We start from the raw sequence: 18,180 nt of genomic DNA, 5'->3' as shown, positions 1-18,180 counted from the left end.
GGAGACCAGTTCACTCTTTGTTTATGATGTTATTTTGGGTTGCACTATTTATGTTACTCTTAAATTCATCACTTTTTATGCTTCAATGAACCCCATTTTAGTCGTGAGTTCATTTTTGAGAATTGGGGATATAATGTAGCCCAAGCATGAAAACAAAATTATGAATTTAATAATGTTAACAGTAGCACAAAAATGGCATGCAAGTATATTAAGGTGAGACAAACTGTGTTCTATTAGTTAAATATTTGCAGACAAACAAACCAATATCCTCCTTAAAAGGACATGTAGAACTTTAGAGGACAAAATAATCAGTAATTGTATGAGTAATGGGATCTTTATGCAAATAAAAATTAATCTTACATTGCAGATTTGTTTAAAGCTGTGAACAAAATAGTTTCATGGATTTTTTCCTCAAGCTGACAGATAGCCTCCAATGGGGGCTACACACCATACTTCAGTACTTCTCTGGCTGTCAGAACATCATGTCTCCTCTCGCATTTCTTGTCTCTAAATTCATTATACATTATACATATTTTTCACCTTTTTCCTCAGACTTAATACATGTGCACACATACACACAAACATATACACATATAATAATTATGAAATAAATTAGAAGGACCTTTGTGTTTTGACCTCTTATCATAATTTAAAGCAATTAATAAAGAGCACAGGACCATAAAAACCTATCTTAACCTCAGAGTGCTTATCTCTAAGAAGCCAGATAAAACACAGCGGTAGTTTTCATTTGTCCACAGTTAACATCTTCTCCATGGAATATGCAATGACCGCATCCTTACTCAAAAGGGATTCTGTGTTATCTTAAGAACACAAAGAAACTGAAGGAGGAAGAGTGATGCTACAGGAAAAAAAACTTCTTGCTGATTACAACAATAATAATACTGCATATCAATTTAGAAAAATGCCTCTGGAAAGACCCAAAATTCACCTGTCTGACTCACACGCAATACTATAGTAATTAATCATAAATGTTTATACATAAAAATTATTTGATGAATTACCTGAACATAAATATTTGGCAAATTAATCTTGTTGCAAAAATAACTGTTTCCTACCTTAGAACCAGTACACACATTTGTTCATACTAATTTCAATCTCCTTCTCTTCTTCTATTAGTCTTAGTAAGACTAATATTACCTTTCCCTCATACTGGTATGTTGTAGAGATCAAATGGAAAAATGTGAAATGAATTTGAAAGTTGAAAGTAGCCGCATAAATAAAAAGTTTTGACATAAATAAACCTTAGTCCAGATAAATGAATCAAAGATCATATTTGAAAATGAGATTACCCAAATTAATTCATGATAAAAATTAATAATTCATTAAATTAACTATATTTAATCTTAATATTAAAATAAAAGCCTAATTTCTTCAAATAAGCTTAAATATATGTTGAAGGGAGTAATCATAGCATTGATATGTAATTATATATAGATTTTTACATTAATGCTTGTAATACCTGTGTATGAATTCAGTAACTGTACATAGATTTTTTCAGCATGAATTTAACACATACCAGGAACAGGATCCTAGTCTACTTAACAATACTTGTCCTGACTCTCTGCCCATGCTATGTAGTGGAATGTTGACATGGATGCTACTGAAAAAGTTCCTGTACTAATATTTATAGAAGGCAAGGGAAGGACAGCATTTACTGAGTCCTCACCATTTTGGTTTATATTTTATCATTAACTTTGTATGTAACACTGAGTGAGACCCTAACTTTATTTAGTAGAGTTTATGGGAGGATGAGTTATATATCTTGAAATTGAATGGTAGAAAGGGATAAGCATGCTGCAGGAATTGCCTTTATAGCAGGAATGGTGAGGCAAGCCCTGTGTTGCTGCCTATGAAAAGTTAGCAATGCTGATAGTTTCCACAGTCACCAGCAGACAATTCCTAAGCAAAACTTGCTTTCTATTGTCTGAAGACACCCTATTCTCAGTTATAAGGTTTTTAATGTATTTGGTTTCATCCATTTGGGCCTGCTACAAATCATGAACTTTCTAACATCTCTTTTGTATTTGATAGAACTAAGAATTCTCAGTTCCATTATGATGTTAAAATGATGTCATCTGTGTTAAAAGTCAGCCACTATGGTAACTATGCGTCTTACATCTGAGAAGAAGGACATATTTCAAACTTTCTGGCTATCATTTTGAAGAACTACAGGATTCCTAAGACAGTCCAAAGAATGAATGATCTGAAAAGGTGGATATTTTATCAAACTTTAAAAAAATACAATAAAGGGAAAACAAAAGGAGTGCCTTTTTTGTGACAACTAAAAAATGTAGACTCTGACAAATGTAGACTGTCTCTTAAAAGGATGAATTATGTAGATATTTTTAAATACTCATAATATTTTTTTGTATGTATAGTTTTAAGTAGCATGGTACTCTTAAGGCCATTGCTATACATATGCAACTATGATCACTTTTGCCACTTAATACTTGTCAGAGTACTTTAAAATCATTCACCAGTATGCTTCGTAATAGAAGCCAATATAAGGAGATGAAGACACTGAGTTACACATTGTCAAATACTGCACTGGAGGTCAGCTTTAGAACCCAGTGATCTCTCCTTGACATAAAGTCTGATCGAAAGACATGTAGACTTAAAAACAATCAGAGGTTTAGAGACACAGAAAAATTGTTGAAATATGTAAATGTGATTATAAGAAAGCAATAAGTCAAAGGTTAAAATAAAAACTAATGAACATATATGAAACTAAAAGTTTGAGAAGACAAGTTTTGACTTTGCCTTGAATAAGTTACTTAATTTCCTCAGACTAAACTTTTTCTAAAGGGAGAAAATCAGCATAAATTACCCCTAGGAAAGCGTCCTCAAAACATAGAAGGCAGCATGATAATATAGAAAGACATAGATTTTAAAATCATTATTGCCTGGAGTTTAATCTGAAATTCACTATTATTGGGTGGTGGAGCAAAGGCAAATATATAATTTCATGAGCCTAAATTAACTCTTAAAATAATAATTATCTACCTTTCAGGACTGTGATGGAGATTACATGAAATAATGAAAATTAAGTACTTGGCACAGACGTGGCATGTAATAAGCACCAAAACTTATTTTCTTTTTACCTATTCCTCTGTATTAATCTAAAATTCTATGAATTATAGAAGCCAGATTACCCAGGTTATAATCTAAATTATTGTCTCTCGTAGCTAAGTGAACCTATGCTAGAAACTATGTTTCTTCATGTGTAAAATTAAGATTCAAATATATGCTTGGTTTTCTTGTTTGCTTGTTGTTACAATAAAATAAATAATGTGAGAATATGGTCACTTAAAGAACTGTAGTCATGGACTGGGAAAAAACTAATAACGGTATCTAGAGAATTTCTGCTTCTTGGCATGCAGTATTATTCCATCTTCATAACAATATCGGGAGATATTTATTTCACAAGTGAGAAAAGGCAGAGAGGGTAAGTAACTTATCCAAGGTAACCCAACTGGTAAGTCACAGAACAGCAAAGTCAATCCAGGTATACTGCTAGTAAGAGGAAAGGACTCTTTGTTCTTAAAATGGGAACTATGAAGAGAAGAGTAAAGAATAACAGGTTCCCTGAGGAATTACTTAAATGGTGCTCATTAGCATAATAAAAGAAAACTCAATAAGCTGAGGAGAAGTAATTGCAAATAAGTAAACAAATAACAATTATAAAAGAAATAATTACTAAATACAAGTTGGCAGTTTAATGAGTATGTCTAACTGTACTTTTCCTATTATCATGAAACTGACAGAAAAGGAAACAAAGTCTATGTTAATTCATTATATATTCTCATAGACTTCAGCTGTAGATTGTAAGAGCCATGCCGGTTGCTCTGACTCCAGATAGAGAACGAAGAAATCCTCTACAAGCCCCATGGGTTTACAGAAGTCTATCAATCACTCTGTCAGTCTTCCGGATCATAATTCAAGTTGCCTTCCCCAATTTTGTTGGATATATCAGATCTACTCCGGCTCCATAGGTAATTTTTCTCCCTAATGGGTTTGGAATTTGTTCTTTATTATCTTTGAGCTAATGTGCTGCTCAAAGTTTTTGAAAATGGTAGTAAAAATGTTAGTCATTAGTTCTGTGTGTGTGTGTCTATATGCATATATAATTTGTATGTGTGTGTAATGTGTATGTGCATATATGTAAGTATATATAATTCACAAACAGTTATCTTACTATCATGGCACAGGGAATTGAAAGGTATAAATAGAACAGTTACTTAGTACTACTTATGTTAATTGTGAGTATCATGGTTTCTTGTGCTTAACATAATTGTTTTATATATGTATTTATCTATTTTATGGGTCTTTACGAATAGGAAAAAATAAGTGTATAGGGTTTCATGTTGATGTAGAAATTTGGTAGCTGTCTAGGCATTTGATCAATGAAGACTAACAGACCAAAAAATTGAGCTGAACATTTACCAAAATTCAATCAGCAAAACGGATAAATATGTTGAAAAAGTAAAGTTAACTCTTGGATATATTTGCAAATGAAGTTTATTATTTCATTCAACAAACCTATATTATGCATGTGTGTAAGGCCTTGGATTGGCGTGGATATGCATACAAAGCAGATTCAATCCTGTCCTTAAGAACACTAACAAAGGTAAAGAAATATGTTAAGTGTAATAGTAGAGGCATATATAGGCACATAAGATATGAGGCCATAATGAGACTGCAAGATACAGGAAGCCTTTGAAAAATTGAAAAATGTGAGAATTAAACAGAATATTAAAGATTAAGAAAACTCCCAAAGTGCTGGGATTACAGGCGTAAACCGGTAGATCACCTGAGGTCAGGAGTTCAAGACCAGCTTGACCAAAATGCGGAAACCCCATCTCTACTAATAAAAATTAAGTAGGTATGGTGGCAGGCACCTGTAATCCCAGCTACTCGGGAGGCTGAGGCCGGAGAATTGTTTCAATCTGGGAGGCAGAGGTTGCAGTGAGCCTAGATTGTGCCATTGCACTCTATCCTGGGCGAGAGAGCGAGACTACTTCTCAAAAAAAAAAAAAAAAAGATTAGTAAGCATTACAAATAGAAGAGTCATAAGTGGGGGGAAAAAAAAAAGGCAACTTGGTTTGTGTGAGGTCCATATGCTTTTTAAATATTTCCCACTACAATTTCACTTTCATAGGGAGTAGGACTCCTCATCATTTTGGTTACTGATGCATCCCAAGTACCTAGAACTGTGCCTGATACATAGTAAATGTTGGTTGAATGAATGATTGAATCAATAATAAAATTACAAAGTGCAAGTCAGACAAGAGACACATGAGTTTGGAATAGGATTAGATCACAGAGTATCTTGAAGTGTTCTTTAGTGACACTTTATCTACTTTGTCTCCTTTAGTCTCCTCTCAGCTCTTGGAAATCTAATGATAGCATAGTATGTTATAATCAACGCTTCAATTCACGTTTCCCTCTAGACTTTGGCCTCGTAATGTGAAATTTTCTTGATGCAGTTTCCCATCACAACTTTCTCTGTGTCCACTTACCATGGGATATATTTTTGACAACAGGAACTGATTTAATTTGCCTCATATTCTTCATGGAAGAAAATCTTTCTAGATATCATTTTCAGTCAGCCATAGCTACCTGAAAAGACCACTGCTTATGCCCATTAGGGTTAAAGCATTGGGTTCATATCTCAGTTCTGACATGGCCCAGGCTTACAAGTATGAAATAATTATCTCTAATATGCCTAAGCCACAGGTTTGAATAAAGCTTAGAGTAAATAATATATGCAAAAATATCTTATAAATTTTAAGGCATAAGACAAATGTAAAGAATTATCAATTTATTAGCATCTACATGGTCTTGAAACTAAGAAATTAAATAATATAATAATTTCACATATTATCATTGCTATTTTTGCAAATCATGGATAAGAAATTTTGGCAGTTTTAAAATCACATCATGTAGGCATCTCTCTTTCCCATTTATATTAAAATTGGCATTAAACTAAAACCACAGAGATATCAAAGATTATGATTTACTCTCAAATAACTCATAATATGTTTGTTCCTTAATCTCAAATTTGGAAGGAATAGCACCCTTTGATCAGCATATAAACATTTTTTCAATTAATCCTTATAATAATTAATGCTAGAAGGTAATAATCATCATCATTCATACTTTATATAATGAAGCAATTGTGAAACTCGCACAAGGTCAAATGCACTATCCCTGGTTTCATAATCTTTGGGCTTTTTAGCATATACTACTGCCTCCACTCTCCCTTATGCCGCTTAGGTAATGAATCTGAGACAAAGTTACTGAAAAGGTATATTTGTCATTATAATATAAACAAAATAAGTATATAATAACTACTCTCTTTATTCTGTACCAAAATAGAAAAAAAAAAATATTGTTTCTTCTATGAGCAAGATGGATAATTTTTTTTTTTTTTTTTTTTAATTTGAGATGGAGTCTTCCTCTTGTTGCCCAAGTTGGAGTGCAGTGGTGTGATCTCGACTCACTGCAACCTCTGCCTCTCGGGTTAAAGCAATTCTCCTGCCTCAACCTCCCAAGTAGCTGGAATTATAGGCATGTGCCACCATGCCCAGCTAATTTTGTATTTTTCATAGAGACGGGGTTTCACCATGTTGGTCAGGCTGATCTTGAACTCCTGACCTCAAGTAGATCCACGCATCTTGGGCTCCCAAAGTGCTGGAATTACAGGCATGAGCCACCGTGCCCAGAGTGAGGTGGATAATTGTTATGTGGATTATGCTTAATTTGTTAATCTCATACTACTAATTTACATGTTTATTTTATGTGCATATATGTCATGTATCACATTTATATGTGTGTACAGTTACATGTGTGTATACACAACTTATAAGTGTGTGCATAAATGTGTGTGTCTCTGTGTATTATACATATAATATATCCATATGAGCACATGCATATGTACTTACACTTATTTAACAAACCTCTATCTCCTTCCTTCACTCTACATATGGAAAGTTCTGTTTTTTTCTCATTTTAAAATAAAATGACAAGTCATTTTATTATTTACATTAAGTTTACTTCTTCCTGATCTTATGTGTTATTAAAATGAAAAATGGCCTTTTAAATCAGGTACACAGCAAATTAGATGTAATAAACATATTAACATTAGTTAACATAATTTTTGTGGACACATCCTTCTGAAGAGAACAACTGTAGTAGTCTGGGGCAATGAGTAAGGCAAGACATTAGGAAAAGGGCACCTGAGATCTACATATAATGTGAGGTTTGTGATACTATCAGAAAGGAAGTCTAGTAGCTAAGTTACCATGGCTTTCTGCAGAAATGAAGTCACAAACTCTCAAAATCATCATGTTGAGTGGTTAATACATGTGAGATTTCATGAATTTTCCTGTGTGTTTTAAGACAAATGCTATTATACTATATATACTATATATTGTTTACTATTTGTAGATGTAATAACACCGAGTAAAAATGATTGCTTGTGTTATTTTAAACTACATTTAATAATGACCTTATTTATTTCCTTTTCTTTAGAGATGATCTGTGTGCTTTTTTCCTATTTTTAAAGACAGCAAAGTGGAAAACTGGTGGATATTATAAGGACACCCTTAAAAGTACATTGTTACTATGACAATAAAAATGAGAGCAAATGTCCAAACTCTTCTTGGCAAAATTCCATTTTTCTGTTTGAAATATTTTAGTTCGCTGCATTAAGTGTAAGCAAATATTCTTCATGTAACATTTTCAACTGAATTAAATATTTCCATTTAATTTACATTCATTAAACAAATATCTACTGTGTTCTTGGTAATTCAGGATAAAAAGATCGCTAAAATATCTCGTCTGGTCTCCACCACATTGTAACCTATGGAAAAATTTAGGAACTGATAAACTCAACACAAAGTAACAAGTAGCATGATAGAAATTGGCACAGGACACAAAGCACCTAATGCTCCTGTTTCTCCTCCCCCACGTCCTCGCCCTCCAACTTATTTTTTTTTTAGGTATAGTGATATAGATACATTAGGGAAAGGGCCATAGAGGAAATCTAGGATTTAAGGATCCTCCCGAAATAGAAGTTAAAGCCACTGAGAAATATAGATGACTTGAATTGTGTAAAATGAAGTCAATATGCCATGATTCCAAAGTTACATAATCTTTCTTATAGAAGTTATATAATAATAAAGATGTTATTTGATTATTTATTGCTGTACAATAATATTATCACAAATTTAGCAGCTTAAAACAACACACATTAATTATCTCTCAGTTTCTGTGGACCCAGAGTCCAGGCATGCTTTATTTATCTGGGCCCTCTGCCATGCTGCAAATTGTCAGCCAGGACTAGATTCTCATCTGGAGGTTCAACTGGGAAAAATCTGCTTCCTCTCTTATGTGGTTGTTAGCAGCATTTAGTTCCATGTAGTTATAGGGCTGAGAGGTTCAGTGTTTTGCTGGCTGTTGTCTGGGGCAGACTTTACCTCCTAGAGGATACCAGTAGTTCTTTGCCATGTGAGATTCCCCTGTGCAGCCATTGTCTTTCTCATAGACAGCAAGGGGGAGAGAGAGGCCAACAGACAGGCACTATGGGTTTACGTGACATAATCACATGCACATAATCACACACATCCTATCACCTTTTATGTATTCAATTGGTTAGGAGCAAGTCATAGGTCCCACCCACATTCCAGAGGAAGGGCATAAACTCTATGTGTTAGGCATCATAATCCCACCTTCAGAGTTGCTCTGCCACAGCTATTATCAATAGAAAAGATGTAAGTCCCACCACAACAGCTTGGAGCCATGATCCAAACTAATGAAAAATTAACATGTTGTATTGGATTTAATAGTGCTGAACCTCCTATCATCAGGTACATCATCTTTGTTAGGAAAATAATGAAAAAAAAATGTAGAAGTATTCGTTAGAGCTCTCCAGAGACACAAGACTAATAGAAAATGTGCATGCACACACACACATATATATGAGAGAGAGTTTTATTTTAAGAAATTTAAAAAATTGGCTCACATTGATTGTGAAGTCTGGCAAGTCTAAAGTCTGCAGGCTGGGCCAGCAGCCTGGAGACTCAAGAAAGAACTGATGTTCCAGTTAAAGTCCAAAAGTAGTTTGCTGGCAGAATTCCCTCTTGCTCTTGCTCAGCGGAGGTCAATCATTTGTTCTATTCAAGCCTTCAACTGATTGGATTAGGTCTGTTTACATTATGGAAGGCAATCTGCTTTATGCAAAGTCCACTGACTAAAATGGAAATCTTACATTTAACATGAGTAACATCCAGAATAACATTTGAGCAAATATCTGAGCAGCACGGCTCAGGCAAATTGATACATAAAGTTATCTGTCACATCTTTAAGATTTTTAGTAAACGTTACCTGTAATATGTTTATACTTCAATGTGTTAAGCACTAATTTCTTTATAAATATTAATTCATAACACCCTCTGATGTAAATATATTTATTACAAATTCTATTTCATAGATAAGGACATTAAAGCACCGAGAATTTAAGTAATTTGCCTGTCATTCCACCTGTGAATGGTGAAGACAGGCTATTTGGTTCCAGTCTTCCCCTTAACTAGTAATCTATGCTACCTATTGTCATGCATGGTGTTTGCAAAAATACATAAAACGAACTACAGTTTATTCTTGGCAAAGGAAACCTTTAGATCTTTAAAAGTACTAGCTGAATGATCATATGTAATCACATATAATCCGAGTACAATTTCGGACATTCTTGTTTGATAAGTTTCTTTTTCCTTTAGAAGAGTGTGAGCTTTAATATAATAAATACAACATAGTAAGCCATGTAATTAAATCACAAATTCCTCAATGATTATATCTCCTATACTGTAAAGTAATTACCAGACTCATTAGCACACAGTTGATGATCAAGAAATATTTGTTAGTTTGAGAACCACTCAGATGCATACAAACACACACACATACCTATATACTATATATTTCTTAAGTCACTTCACAAAGCTTTGGAGATTGCTAATCAAAATATATGTATAAAGAAGGAAAATTAAATTTGTGTAACGGCAGATTAGGTAATTTAGATCAAGGTTCCCACTGAAGCCAACCTTCAAAAGTGGAAAATGAAGAAATGTGTCTCTTTAAGATTTCAAAGAACTAACAAGAATGATAAATAATAACTAATGTTAAAATCCAAAAGAAGTTGAAAACTAGAAAAGGTGAGTCTGTCAGATAAGATCACTTCTACCCAGGACCCATTTAAAGATCCAAAAGAGATGACTAGAAGACAGAAGAAAATTTTTGACACTTAAATCCAAAAATGCAATTTAATGCTAACCATTGGTGATGACATAGTTATGTCTATAATAGTTAATATGCAACCCTCTACTTAGGACTGTGTCACCAAAGTTTGGCACACTGAGAGTAAAAGTAAGCTAGAAGTAAATTAACTCTTCCCTAAATTGATCCTGAGTGATTTGAGTCATTAACAAACCTCAAGCCCTAAATTTAGGCAATCCTTTATGTCTTATTTTTTTAAAATATCCAATAGACCAAGATTGTGAATATTCAAGTGTACAATGTGAAGATTTGAAATACTTATACATTGTGTAATGATTACCATCATCAAATTAACTGACACATCCATCACAACCCATGCTATATATTACATCCACTGAACTCACTGATCTTATAATTTGAAGTTTGTACCCTTTGACCAACATCACTCCATTCCTCTCGACCCCTAGTCCCTGCCCTTGGTAACTGTTCAATTTTAAGCTTCTGAGAGTTTGATATTTTTAGAGTCCACATGTAAGTGAAATCATATGATATTTATCTTTCTGCATCTGGCTTATTTTACTAGCATAATGCCCTCCAGGTTTGTGTATCTTGTCACAAATCATAGGATTTCCTTCTTTATTATGGTTTAATAATATTCCACTGGATATGTTATATATAACATATATATCATATATATCACATTTTTCTTATCCATTCATTCACATAGACAGTTAGGTTGTTTCCATATCTGGTTGTTATGAATAACACTGCAATGAACATGGGCATGCAGGTAATCTCTTTGAGATACTGATTTCATTTCCTTTAGATATATAACAGCAAGTGGGACTGCTGTATCCTATAGAATTTCTATTTTTAATGTTTTGAGTAACCTTCGTACTGTGTTTTGTAATGGTTATACTAATTTACATTTCCAACAATGCAGAAGGGTTCCCTTTTATCCACACTATCACCAACACTTATCATCTCTTGTCTTTTTCATAATAACTATCCTAGAAGATGGATGATGCATCATTTTGGTTTTGATTTGCATTTCTCTGATGATTATTTATTTTAAGTACATTTCTACGAACATTCTGATCATTATCACATAAGTGATCTCCAAGGAGTTCCAGACTTTCCCTACAGCTCTTTCCTTCTGAGCTCTTACCAGAAGGACTCTTAACATTCTATCTATGGCAAACGAGGCTTTTCCTAGCCTGCTCTTCCAAATTACTTCAGCCTCTATTTATTACCCAGTTTCAAAGCTACTACCATTTTCTTTGGTTATTTGTTACAGTAACAGTACCACTTCTCGGCACCAATTTTCAATCTTAGTCTGTTTTGTGCTGGTATAAAATAATACCAGAGACTGCGTAATTTGTGAAGAAAATAAATGTATTTCTCACAGTTCTAGAGGCTGAAAAGTTCAATATAAACATGCTGGCATCTGGCAAGGATCTTTTTATTGCACCATTCCATAGTGGAAGGCAGAAGGGTGAGAGAGGGCAAGAGTAGGGGAAGGAAATCAGGAATAAAACTCACATTTATAACCAATCTTCTCCTATGGTAACATTAATCTGGCAAGGGTCTTTTTATTGCACCATTCCATAGTGGAAGGCAGAAGGGTGAGAGAGGGCAAGAGTAGGGAAAGGAAATCAGGAATAAAACTCACATTTATAACCAATCTTCTTCTGTGGTAACATTAATCTATTCATGAGGGCAAATCCCTCATGAGCTATACACTTTCTGTTAGTCCCCACCTCTCAACATCGTCAAAACGTGCATTGGGGATTACGTTTCCAACATGCAAACTTTAGGAGACATATTGATACCGCAGCTTATGGTTTACAAATATTTTCTTCATTCCATAAGTTGCTTTTTCATTTTGTCAACTGTTTCTTTGATGTGTAGAAGCTTTTTAGTTTGATGCAGTCCTACCCGTGTTAGTTTGCCTGTGCTTTTGGTGTCATATCCCAAAAATTATTGCCAAGACCAATATCAGGGAACTTTTCCATATGTTTCTTCTTGAAGTTTTATGGTTTCAGATCTTACATTTAATTCATTAATCCATTTTGTGTTCATTTTTATGTATGATATAAGACAAGGGTCCAATTTCATTCTTTTGCATGTGAATATCCAATTTTTCAATACCATTTATGAAAGAGCATTTCCTATCCCCATTGTGTATTCTTGGTGTCCTTATCAAAGATGAGTTAATTGATTATATATGTGTGGTTTATATTTGAACTCTCTATTCAATGGGCCTATATGCCTGTCTTTCTGCCAGTATTATACTGTTTTGGTTACCATAGCTTTGCAATATAGTTTGAAATCAGGTAGTGCAATACCTCCAGCTTTGTTCATTCTCAGATTGCTTTTGTTATTTGGTATACTCTGTGATTCCATACAAGTTTTAGAATTTTTTTTCTGTGAAAAATGCCACTGGTATTTGGATTGGGATTGCAATTAATCTGCAGGCTGTTGTGGATAGTATGGATATTTTAAGGCTATTAATATTTGCAGTCTATGCACATGGATTATCTTTTCATTTAGTTGTGTCTTCCCCAATTTTCTTCATCGATGTCTTATAATTTCCAAAGCAAAGTTCTTTGCCTTTCTTGTTTAAATTATTCCTAAATATTTTATTCTTTCTTTTTCATGCTACTATAAATGAGATTATTTTCTCAACTTCTCTTTGATATAGCTTGTTGTTAGTGTCTAAAAATGCAACTGATTTTTGTGTGTTGATTTTGTATCCTGCAGCTTTACTGAATTCATTTATTAGTTCTAACAGTTTTTGGCAAAGTCTTTAGGATTTTCTATGTATGAGATCATTCCATTTGCAAACAGACAATGATAACTTCTTTCTTTCTGACTTCAGTGCCTTTTATTTCTTTTTCTTGCCTAATTTCTCTGGTTAGAACTATGTTGAATATAAGTATTAAGAGTGAATACCCTTGTCTTTTTCCTGATCCAAGAAAAAAATATTTCAAATTTTCACCATTGAGTATGATGTTAGGTGTGGCCTTGTCACATGTGGCCTTTATTTTGTTGAAGTACATTGCTTCTATATTTAATTTGTTAAAAATTTTCAGCAGGAAAATGTATTGAGTTTTGCCAAAAGCTTTTCTGCATCTATTGAGATGATCACAGCCAGTACAAAGGTCAGTAGATTTGTCACCCAAAGCACAAGTGAACATGACTGATGTCTTGGTGGATGGTTCTGGTAGCAGAATCAAGGACAAATAAGTCTTCAGGGAACAAGGATATTTTCTGGGTCTAGAGCCAGGACCATGCTCAGAAGTCTCAGGACCATGCTCAGAAGTCTACCACCGACGCATGAGTCTGCCCTCTCAAAATGGCCCTCCTAGGTCTTGGGATCCACCAAGGAACTTTTGTCTATGGATGATTTTGAAATAATTGTTGCTCTGGGAAGAGTCAATCAGGAGACTTTCTATTCTGCCATATTGCTGATGTCACTTTCTAGATGATCCCATATTTCTAGTGGTCCAGTCTATGGAAACCTAAAATTTTCTCTAGAGGAAGAAAGTGTCATCCAACACTTGGAATTATTTCTACAATTCTTCAAACTCCTTCATTAGCATGTAATACAGGTAACCAGAAATATTAAAATATTGCAGGATTAATGAGAAACAGTAGAAACAAGAAATAACTGAAACAGATATACTAGTGTTCCAGAGATTAGAACTACCAGACATAGAAACTTTAAAAACAACTATGCATTTCCTTTATGGAAAAAAGCTAAATGTAAAACTTTTAGCAAGAAACTAAAACTATTAAAAATTGCAGTGTACGTTAAAAAAAATCAGTAAAACATTAGAGCAGCTAAGAAATAATCTTATTTAAGAATCTTATTTATGGTCAGGTTCAACAAAGGCTACAATAAAGAAAAATATTTGAGAATAGTTGAAGGATAAAAAAAGTCAAAGAGAATTCAAGAACAGAAATATAGATTAAAAATTTATGTAAAAACAAGTATAAATACATACAGATGCACACAAATAATTATAAGTAAAACTGTAATTTACAAGGAAATCTGATTTTATTAATGCCATTATTTTATTAATTATTTTATTAATAAAATAATAAAATTTATTTTTATAGTTATCATTATTTTATTAATGCAATACTTTGTGATATTATACAATAGTCCTGTAAAATGTTTCCATTGGAAAAATGAGGCAAAGTGTACCCAAAAAATTTTGTTGCATTATTTGGTACAACAGCCTTTGAAATTACAATATCTTAATTTTAAAAATGTAAATAAAAATTGAACTTAAAATTTTTTGTTTTAATTTAAAAATTTTAAATGATAAATAAAATGAAAAATTAATTTTAAATAATGTAATTAGAAAGAAAAAAAGACAAGATACAAGACATAGAAGACACAGACAAAATATAAGACATACATTTAGGAATCCAGAAAGAAAAGAGAGAGAAAGAATGGAAGAGAAGCAACATTTGAACTTAAAAAGGTTGAGAGTTTTCAAAAGGCATTAAAATCCACAGACTAATATTTTCCCAAAGACTTTAAACTCAATAAATAGCAACAATCACAACAAGTTTATTCCAAGACGTATCAAAGTAGACCTGCAGAAATATAAATACAAAGAGAAAAATCTTAAAACATGGTTGCCTGGGATAGTGGGATAGGAATAGATTACATTCAAAATAACACCAGTGAGACTGATAGCTAATATCTTAATAAAAAACATGGAAGCCAGAAGATAGTCCAATGACTACTTCAAGGTACAAAAATAACTTGCAACTAAAATTTTATGTTCAATATATTTTTCTTCAAGGAAAGTTTGAAAATATGTTTTGATAAAATAAAAGCAGACTGCCAGCAGTAGTCTTACATAAAAGAAAATACAACAGGAAACTTTTAAGATAGAAGAAAAATAATCTGATAAGACATACAAGAATACATACTGAAAGATTCTACTTATATAGGTAAAAATGAAATTAAAAGCAATTAACTAATTACCATACAAATCAAAATATTGGTTAAATATCAAGATATTGGGTATATCCTTGAATGGAAGGGAGCAGCTGTCAATAAAAATGGTTATGCAGGGGGTTGTTAGTGGACTTACAATGCTGCCATTTTTGTCTTCATAGGTGGTTATAAGGGTTTAATACTAATTGATTATTCAGACAGCTGTTTTGTATAATTTTTCTTAAGCATGTTATACTTCACAATAAAAAACTAAAACACAGAAAGTATAAGATGGTTAAAATAATAAGTCGTGTATACTTAGAAAAGTAAAAAAAGGATAAGAAAATAATAATTCTTTTGGTTAAGAGTCACACACAATAATACTGTCCAGTCAATCAACACAGTTGCTGGAACTGGCTTTCAAATACAGCTTTAAGCTTCCTAAGGACAAAGTTAAAAAGAGAAATACAATATTTAACACTATATACAATGTCTGTGAGATAAAGACTAACAATTTGGTAGAAGTAGTAAGGCTGTAAAATAAATATTTCTTATATATTCTCAATATATAGACAATGTATAGGATGAAGTATTTACACAATAGATAAATATAATGATTTCACCTTAATCTAGGTGGATAGCATAATGCAGTTGATATCTCATAAACACTTACACTGAGGTTTATGACATACTAGAAAAAAATGTCAAATAGTACAATTAAATTAAGTAGTAATAAAGAAACCCGCAGTGAAGTATGAGACTATAAAAGCAAATGAACACTAAATAGGAGACTATGAAATGAGATCCTCATGAGTATAGACTTTAGGGCATAATAAGGTGATTCTCAATTTGTGTGTGTGTGTGTGTGTGTGTGTGTGTGTGAAAAAGAAAGAGAGAGAGGAGTGAGAGACAGACAGACACTGTGTACATGTGTGGAGGGTAGTGAGTGGGGAGAAACATGAAGGAGAAATAACAGGCATATTCCCAATTTAGGAACTTTTGAAAGCATAAAAAAGTATGCTTAATATACCTGTACTATTTTTCCAAAAATAAAGACTGTAGGAAGTAACAAAATATTCTTTTTTTTTTTTTTTTTTTTTCAGACAGAGTCTCACTCTGTTGCCCAGGCTGGAGTGCAATGACGCCATCTCTGCTCACTGCAACCTCCACCTCCCAGGTTCAAACAATTCTCCTGCCTCAGCCTCCCAAGTAGCTGGGACTACAGGCGCATGCTACCACACCCAGCTAATTTTTGTATTTTTAGTAAAGATGGGGTTTTACTATGTTGTTCAGGATGGTCTCCATTTCTTGACCTCGTAATCCACCCGCCTTCACCTCCCAAAGTGTAGGGATTACAGGTGTGAGCCACTGCGCCCCATGAAAAATATTCTTAGTTAGTAAAGCTATATACAATGTGGTATGAAAAATTATTGTGGGATATAATCAAGCTGTAAGGAAATATCAAATATTTTTAAATGAAATGTAATTATCATAGTGATCTTTTTAAAACCTTCATGAAACCATAGTAGTTCACTGCTTAAAACCCACAGTTACCAGTAAGAACTTGTAACATGGCTCAAAATCCCTTAAGATCTAGCCCTTGCCTACCTCTAAAGCCCCACTCTGTGCCGTTCTTTCCCTTTCTCCATAGGCAATCCCTCTGACCTAATATGACCTCTTTGAATATTTTTTCTTGCTGTAGACCCTTTGTATATGCTTTTCTTTCTCCGCTGGAAACATCTTCCAAACTTCAGGTCTCATTTTAAAATCTTTGTGAATCTGCAACCTCTTCTTAACCCCTACTACTACCACCACCACCACTACCACTCCCCCGCCAGACCAGCTCAGGTGCACTATACAATTTCACTTAACCTCATCTTCAATAAATTGATGTAATATTATAAACATTTTTGGGATTTGTAAACTCTGTTAAGGAAAGAAAAAATTCTCTTTTGCTTATCCTAAAAATCTTAGTGCCTATCACAGGACTCGACATATAACAGGAGCAAAATAAATACTTGTTGTAAGAATAAGTTTTTTTTGTTGTTGTTGTTTTGTTTTGTTTTGTTTTGTTTTGAGACAAGGTCTCACTCTGTCTCCCAGGCTGGAGTACAGTGGCGTGATCTCAGCTCACTGCAACCTCTGCCTCCTGGGTTCAAGCAATTCTCATGCCTCCGTCTCCTAAGTAGCTGAGATGAGAGGTGCACACCACTATGCCCGGCTCAATTTTTTATATTTTTAGTAAAGACAGGGTTTCACCATGTTAACCATGCTGGTCTTAAACTCCTGACTTAAAATGATCCGTCCACCTTGGCCTCCCAAATTGCTGGGATTACAAGGCATGAGCCACTGCGCCTAGTTTAGGAATAAGTATTCTTGAGCTCTTATTGTATGATGAAATGGAAAGATAATTGGAAAAAAAAAGTCTGGAGACAACAAGAAGAAGTAAAGAGAATTTTAGTGAGTACAAATGAATATAAATAATAAAGCCAGAAGAATTATGCAAACAAAGCATAAAGGAAAAGGAAAATAAATCTCACTAAGTGGTTCAGGAAAAAATGTCACTGTGTAAATGGCATTTTAAGTAAATCGAAAGGAATGTGAAAGGCAGGTTTAAATAGTAAAAAATAGAAGCAAGGGATGTTACTGTGGTAGACAGAATAAAGGCCCCCTCCCAAAGATGTCTAGGTTCTAATCTCCAGAAGTTGTAAATTGGTTACCTTACTTGGCAAAAGGGACTTTGCATATGTGATTGAATTAAAGGTATGGAGATTAGGAGATTAATATGGATATCATGGTGGACCCAATGTAATCACAAGGGACCTTATTAAGAGGGAGGCAAGAGAATCAAAGTCAGATAAAGGAGACATAACAATGAAAGTGGAGGTTGGAGTGATGCACATGAAAGGTGGAGGAAGGGGCCACATGCC

The 18,180-nt window shown here is 33.6% G+C and overlaps 1 long non-coding RNA gene across 1 annotated transcript; it reads left to right on the top strand.

Annotated features, from left to right (window-relative positions):
* Positions 1–2,100: 2,100 nt before the first annotated feature.
* On the top strand, positions 2,101–7,733 carry LOC126954302 (uncharacterized). Its single transcript, XR_007725574.1, has 3 exons — positions 2,101–2,232; positions 3,830–4,013; positions 7,555–7,733. It is a non-coding gene; the product is annotated as an uncharacterized LOC126954302 (long non-coding RNA).
* Positions 7,734–18,180: the final 10,447 nt, after the last annotated feature.

The sequence above is a fragment of the Macaca thibetana genome, chromosome 5, assembly GCF_024542745.1.
Source record: "Macaca thibetana thibetana isolate TM-01 chromosome 5, ASM2454274v1, whole genome shotgun sequence".
Lineage (NCBI taxonomy): Eukaryota > Metazoa > Chordata > Mammalia > Primates > Cercopithecidae > Macaca > Macaca thibetana.
This window is presented reverse-complemented; position numbering and strand designations above follow the sequence as displayed.